The 7,806-nt window shown below is 38.4% G+C and overlaps 1 pseudogene; it reads right to left on the bottom strand.

Annotated features, from left to right (window-relative positions):
• Nucleotides 1-6,705: 6,705 nt before the first annotated feature.
• On the bottom strand, nucleotides 6,706-7,570 carry LOC131755819 (olfactory receptor 7A10-like; annotated as a pseudogene).
• Between the last annotated feature and the right edge of the window lie 236 nt (nucleotides 7,571-7,806).

Here is a 7,806-nt window from a genome sequence, read left to right as displayed (position 1 = left end):
AAATAGAACTACCATACGACCCAGCAATCCCACTACTGGGCATATGCCCTGAGAAAACCATAATTCAGAAAGACTCATGTACCAAAATGTTCATTGCAGCTCTATTTACAATAGCCAGGACATGGAAGCAACCTAAGTGTCCATCAACAGATGAATGGATAACGAAGATGTGGCACATATATACAATGGAATATTACTCAGCCATAAAAAGAAATGAAACTGAGTTATTTATAATGAGGTGGATGGACCTGGAGTCTGTCATACAGAGTGAAGTAAGTCAGAAGGAGGAGAAAAACAAATACCGTATGCTAACACATATATATGGACTCTAAGGGAAAAAAATGTCATGAAGAGATTAGTGGTAGGACGGGAATAAAACACAGACTTACTCGAGCATGGACTTGAGGATATGGGGAGGGGGAAGGGTGGGCTGTGACGAAGTGAGAGAGTGGCAGGGACATATATACACTATCAAATGTAAATTAGATAGCTAGTGGGAAGCTGCTGCATAGCACAGGGAGATCACCTCTGTGCTTTGTGACCACCTAGAGGGGTGGGATAGGGAGGGTGGGAGAGAGGGTGATGCAAGAGGGAAGAGATACGGGAACATATGTATATGTATAACTGATTCCGTTTGTTGTAAAGGAAAAACTAACACACTATTGTAAAACAATTATACTCCAATAAAGATGTTAAAAAAGAAAGAAAAAAAAAGATCAATAGAAGTAAAAGCTGGTTCTTTGAGAAGATAAATAAAATTGATAAGCCATTAGCCAGACTCATCAAGAAGAAAAGGGAGAAGACTTAAATCAATAGAATTAGAAATGAAAAAGGAGATGTAACAACTGACACTGCAGAAATACAAAAGATTATTAGAGATTACTACAAGCAACTGTATGCCAATAAAATGGACAACCTGGAAGAAATGGACAAATTCTTAGAAATGCACAAGCTGCCGAGACTGAACCAGGAAGAAATAGAAAATATGAACAGACCAATCACAAGCACTGAAATTGAAACTGTGATTAAATATCTTCCAACCAACAAAAGCCCAGGACCAGATGGCTTCACAGGCGAATTCTATCAAACATTTAGAGAAGAGCTAACACCTATCCTTCTCAAACTCTTCCAACAGATAGCAGAGGGAGGAACACTCCCAAACTCATTCTATGAGGCCAACATCACCCTGATACCAAAACCAGACAAAGATGTCACAAAGAAAGAAAACTACAGGCCAATATCACTGATGAACATAGATGCAAAAATCCTCAACAAAATATTAGCAAACAGAATCCAACAGCACATTAAAAGGATCATACACCATGATCAAGTGGGGTTTATCCCAGGAATGCAAGGATTCTTCAATATACGCAAATCAATCAACGTGATACACCATATCAACAAACTGAAGGAGAAAAACCACATGATCATCTCAATAGATGCAGAGAAAGCTTTTGACAAAATTCAACACTCATTTATGATAAAAACCTTGCAGAAAGTAGGCATACAGGGAACTTTCCTCAACATAATAAAGGCCATATATGACAAACCCACAGCCAGCATCGTTCTCAATGGTGAAAAACTGAAACCATTTCCACGAAGATCAGGAACAAGACAAGGTTGCCCACTCTCACCACTCTTATTCAACATAGTTTTGGAAGTTCTAGCCACAGCAATCAGAGGAAAAAAAAGAAATAAAAGGAATCCAAATAGGAAAAGAAGAAGTAAAGCTGTCACTGTTTGCAGATGACATGATACTATACATAGAGAATCCTAAGGATGCTACCAGAAAACTACTAGAGCTAATCAATGCATTTGATAAAGTTGCAGGATACAAAATTAATGCACAGAAATCTCTGGCATTCTTATACACTAATGATGAAAAATCTGAGAGTGAAATTAAGAAAACACTCCCATTTACCATTGCAACAAAAAGAATAAAATATCTAGGAATAAACCTACCTAAGGAGACAAAAGACTTGTATGCAGAAAACTATAAGACACTGATGAAAGAAATTAAAGATGATACAAATAGGTGGAGAAATATACCATGTTCTTGGATTGGAAGAATCAACATTGTGAAAATGACTCTACTACCCAAAGCAATCTACCGATTCAATGCAATCCCTATCAAATTACCACTGGCATTTTTTACAGAACTAGAACAAAAAATTTCACAATTTGTATGGAAACACAAAAGACCCCGAATAGCCAAAGCAATCTTGAGAACGAGAAATGGAGCTGGAGGAATTAGGCTCCCTGACTTCAGACTCTACTACAAGGCTACAGTAATCAAGACAATATGGTACTGGCACAAAAACAGAAATATAGATCAATGGAACAGGATAGAGAGCCCAGAGATGAACCCACACACATATGGTCACCTTATCTTTGATACGGGAGGGAAGGATATACAGTGGAGAAAAGACAGCCTCTTCAATAAGTGGTGCTGGGAAAACTGGACAGCTACATGTAAAAGTATGAAATTAGAACAATCCCTAACACCACACACAAAAATAAACTCAAAATGGGTTAAAGACCTAAATGTAAGGCCAGACACTATCAAACTCTTAGAGGAAAACATAGGCAGAACACTATACGACATAAATCACAGCAAGATCCTTTTTGACCCATCTCCTAGAGAAATGGAAATAAAAGCACAAATAAACAAATGGGACCTAATGAAACTTAAAAGCTTTTGCACAGCAAAGGATACCATAAACAAGACCAAAAGACAACCCTCAGAATGGGAGAAAATATTTGCAAATGAAGCAACTGACAAAGGATTAATTTCCAAAATTTATAAGCAACTCATGCAGCTCAATAACAAAAAAACAAACAACCCAATCCAAAAATGGGCAGAAGAACTAAATAGACATTTCTCCAAAGAAGATATACAGATTGCTAACAAACACATGAAAGAATGCTCAACCTCATTAATCATTAGAGAAATGCAAATCAAAACTACAATGAGATATCATCTCACACCGGTCAGATTGGCCATCATCAAAAACTCTAGAAACAATAAATGCTGGAGAGGGTGTGGAGAAAAGGGAACCCTCTTGCACTGCTGGTGGGAATGTAAATTGATACAGCCGCTATGGAGAACAGTATGGAGGTTCCTTAAAAATCTACAAATAGAACTACCATACGACCCAGCAATCCCACTACTGGGCATATACCCTGAGAAAACCATAATTCAGAAAGACTCATGTACCAAAATGTTCATTGCAGCTCTATTTACAATAGCCAGGACATGGAAGCAACCTAAGTGTCCATCAACAGATGAATGGATAAAGAAGATGTGGCACATATATACAATGGAATATTACTCAGCCATAAAAAGAAATGAAACTGAGTTATTTATAATGAGGTGGATGGACCTGGAGTCTGTCATACAGAGTGAAGTAAGTCAGAAGGAGAAAAACAAATACCATATGCTAACACATATATATGGACTCTAAGGGGAAAAAAATGTCATGAAGAGATTAGTGGTAGGATGGGAATAAAACACAGACTTACTCGAGCATGGACTTGAGGATATGGGGAGGGGGAAGGGTGGGCTGTGACGAAGTGAGAGAGTGGCAGGGACATATATACACTATCAAATGTAAATTAGATAGCTAGTGGGAAGCTGCTGCATAGCACAGGGAGATCACCTCTGTGCTTTGTGACCACCTAGAGGGGTGGGATAGGGAGGGTGGGAGAGAGGGTGATGCAAGAGGGAAGAGATACGGGAACATATGTATATGTATAACTGATTCCGTTTGTTGTAAAGGAAAAACTAACACACTATTGTAAAACAATTATACTCCAATAAAGATGTTAAAAAAAAATTAAAAAAAATAAAAATAAAATGGCAAAAAAAAAAAGGATCATACACCATGATCAAGTGGGGTTTATCCCAGGAATGCCAGGATTCTTCAATATACGCAAATCGATCAACGTCATACACCATATCAACAAACTGAAGGAGAAAAACCATATGATCATCTCAATAGATGCAGAGAAAGCTTTTGACAAAATTCAACACCCATTTATGATAAAAAGCCTGCAGAAAGTAGTCATAGAGGGAACTTTCCTCAACATAATAAAGGCCATATATGACAAACGCACAGCCAGCATTGTTCTCAATGGTGAAAAACTGAAACCATTTCCACTAAGATCAGGAAGAAGACAAAGTTGCCCACTCTCACCACTCTTATTCAACATAGTTTTGGAAGTTCTAGCCACAGCAATCAGAGGAAAAAAAAGAAATAAAAGGAATCCAAATAGGAAAAGAAGAAGTAAAGCTGTCACTGATTGCAGATGACATGATACTATACATAGAGAATCCTAAGGATGCTACCAGAAAACTACTAGAGCTAATCAATGAATTTGGTAAAGTAGCAGGATACAAAATTAACGCACAGAAATCTCTGGCATTCTTATACACTAATGATGAAGAATCTGAGAGTGAAATTAAGAAAACACTCCCATTTACCACTGCAACAAAAAGAATAAAATATCTAGGAATAAACCTTCCTAAAGAGACAAAAGACTTGTATGCAGAAAACTATAAGACACTAATGAAAGAAATTAAAGATGATACAAATAGGTGGAGAAATATACCATGTTTTTGGATTGGAAGAATCAACATTGTGAAAATGACTCTACTACCCAAAGCAATCTACAGATTCAATGCAATCCCTATCAAATTACCACTGGCATTTTTTACAGAACTAGAACAAAAAATTTCACAATTTGTATAGAAACACAAAAGACCCCGAATAGCCAAAGCAATCTTGAGAACGAAAAATGGAGGTGGAGGAATCAGGCTCCCTGACTTCAGACTATACTACAAGGCTACAGTAATTAAGACAGTATGGTCCTGGCACTAAAACAGAAATATAGATCAATGGAACAGGATAGAAAGCCCAGAGATAAACCCAGACACATATGGTCTCCTTATCTTTGATAAAGGAGGGAAGGATATACAGTGGAGAAAAGACAGCCTCTTTAATAAGTGGTGCTGGGAAAACTGGACAGCTACATGTAAAAGTATGAAATTAGAACAATCCCTAACACCACACACAAAAATAAACTCAAAATGGGTTAAAGACCTAAATGTAAGGCCAGACACTATCAAACTCTTAGAGGAAAACATAGGCAGAACACTCTATGACATAAATCACAGCAAGATCCTTTTTGACCCATCTCCTAGAGAAATGGAAATAAAAACACAAATAAACAAATGGGATGTAATGAAACTTAAAAGGTTTTGCACAGCAAAGGATACCATAAACAAGACCAAAAGACAACCCTCAGAATGGGAGAAAATATTTGCAAATGAAGCAACTGACAAAGGATTAATTTCCAAAACTTATAAGCAACTCATGCAGCTCAATAACAAAAAAGCAAACAACCCAATCCAAAAATGGGCAGAAGAACTAAATAGACATTTCTCCAAAGAAGATATACAGATTTGCCAACAAACACATGAAAGAATGCTCAACCTCATTAATCATTAGAGAAATGCAAATCAAAACTACAATGAGATATCATCTCACACTGGTCAGATTGGCCATCATCAAAAACTCTAGAAACAATAAATGCTGGAGAGGGTGTGGAGAAAAGGGAACCCTCTTGCACTGCTGGTGGGAATGTAAATTGATATAGCCACTATGGAGAACAGTATGGAGGTTCCTTAAAAAACTACAAATAGAACTACCATATGACCCCGCAATCCCACTACTGGGCATATACCCTGAGAAAACCATAATTCAAAAAGAGTCATGTACCAAAATGTTTATTGCAGCTCTATTTACGATAGCCATGACATGGAAGCAACCTAAATGTCCATCAACAGATGAATGGATAAAGAAGATGTGGCACATATATACAATGGAATATTACTCAGCCATAAAAAGAAATGAAACTGAGTTATTTGTAATGAGGTGGATAGATCTGGAGTCTGTCATACAGAGTGAAGTAAGTCAGAAGGAGAAAAATAAATACCGTATGCTAACACACATATATGGACTCTAAGGGAAAAAAATGTCATGAAGAGATTAGTGGTAGGACGGGAATAAAACACAGACCTACTAGGGCATGGACTTGAGGATATGGGTTGGGTGAAGGGTAAGCTGTGACGATGTGAGAGAGTGGCAGGGACATATACACACTACCAAATGTAAATTAGATAGCTAATGGGAAGCTGCCACATAACACGGGGAGTTCACCTCTGTGCTTTGTGACCACCTAGAGGGGTGGGATAGGGAGGGTGGGAGGGAGTGTGACCCAAGAGGGAAGAGATATGGGAATATATGTATATGTATAACTGATTGACTTTGTTGTAAAGGAGAAACTAACACACTATTGTAAAATAGTTATACTCAAATAAAGATGTTAAAAAAAAAGAAATGCATGAAGTGTCATGAGATAAATGGGAATTTCAATATATTTCACTTAAGGTTGCAAATCAATTTAGGGAAGTAGAAAAATGACAAAGAAAAAAATGAGAGAGCAGAGAGCATAAAGCTTAGTGAAGTGAGTTAGGTAACTTGCATAGAGAAGTTGAAATCAAATAAATGGAAAAACCAGAGAGTAAATTGAAGGAGCAAGTGTTCTTTCCACAGTCTGATCAGGGAATCACAATGTCAGCCTGATCAGGGAATCACAATGTCACACTCTAATGCTTTAAGCCCTGCGATAACGTACACTTCTTCACCCCAGGACAATTGGCCCTTTTATAACTGCCACCTCAAAGAATTTTCTTAGAGCCCTCTTTATGTCTTTATTCCTCAGACTGTAGAAGAAGGGGTTCAGCATGGGTGTGAGCACAGTGTACATCATTGAGGCTGCTGCACTCGCGTGTGAGCTGTGGGTAATAGCAGGGGTAAAATACACTCTTAACACTGTACAAGAAAGTGAGGAGACAGTGGAGAGATGAGATGCACGGGTGGAAAATGCTTTATACTTCCCCTGAGATGATGAGATTCCTCCTATGGAGGAAACTATCTTAGAGTATGAGTAACATATCCCAGCGAATGGACCACCCCCAAACAGCCCAACTGCAAAATACATCATGGTGTTATTAAGAAAGGTGTTAGAACAGGGAAGTTGGATTACCTCTTTGAATTCACAGAAGAAGTGGAGAATTTCCGAGACTGTACAGAAAGACAGCTGCAATGCCAGTAAGGTTTGTAACAGGGAATTCAGGGCACTTACCACCCAGGATATCAGCACCAGACGTCCATAGAGAAGAGGATGCATCATGACTGTGAAGGGCAGGGGGTGGCAGATGGCTATGAAGCAGTCATAGGTCATCACTGTCAGAAGGAAGTCAGCCAACTGTGCAAATAGTAGGAAAAAATAGATCTGTGTGAGGCAGTCTTCATAGGAAATGACTTTGAGTCTGTATATTCACCAGCATGAATATATATCCAACTCTTTGGAACGGTGATGGAGGTGAAACAAATGTCTAGAAAGGACAGGTTGGAGAGGAAGAAGTACATAGGGGTGTGGAGGTGGGAGTCTGAGCTGACGGCCAGGATATGAGTAGGTTCCCAAACACAGTGATCAGGTACATGGAGAGGAAAAGCCCAAATATGAGGGGCTGCAGTTCTGGTTCATTGGATAATCCCAGAAGAAGAAATTCTGAAATTTGTGTATTTCGGTCATTTTCAAGGGACCTTCTGGGATAATCTGTAATTAGAAATTCCTGTCCCACACTCAGGCTTTCCACCAACAGGACATCTATTACACAGTTTAAATGCAAGTTTATCTCATGCATTTGAGCAGTTTATGTTGAGTACTGACTGTCTT

The sequence above is a fragment of the Kogia breviceps genome, chromosome 4 (genome assembly GCF_026419965.1).
Source record: "Kogia breviceps isolate mKogBre1 chromosome 4, mKogBre1 haplotype 1, whole genome shotgun sequence".
NCBI classification, from domain to species: domain Eukaryota; kingdom Metazoa; phylum Chordata; class Mammalia; order Artiodactyla; family Physeteridae; genus Kogia; species Kogia breviceps.
Note: the sequence above shows the minus strand (reverse complement) of the source record. Positions and strands in the feature narration are given on the sequence as shown.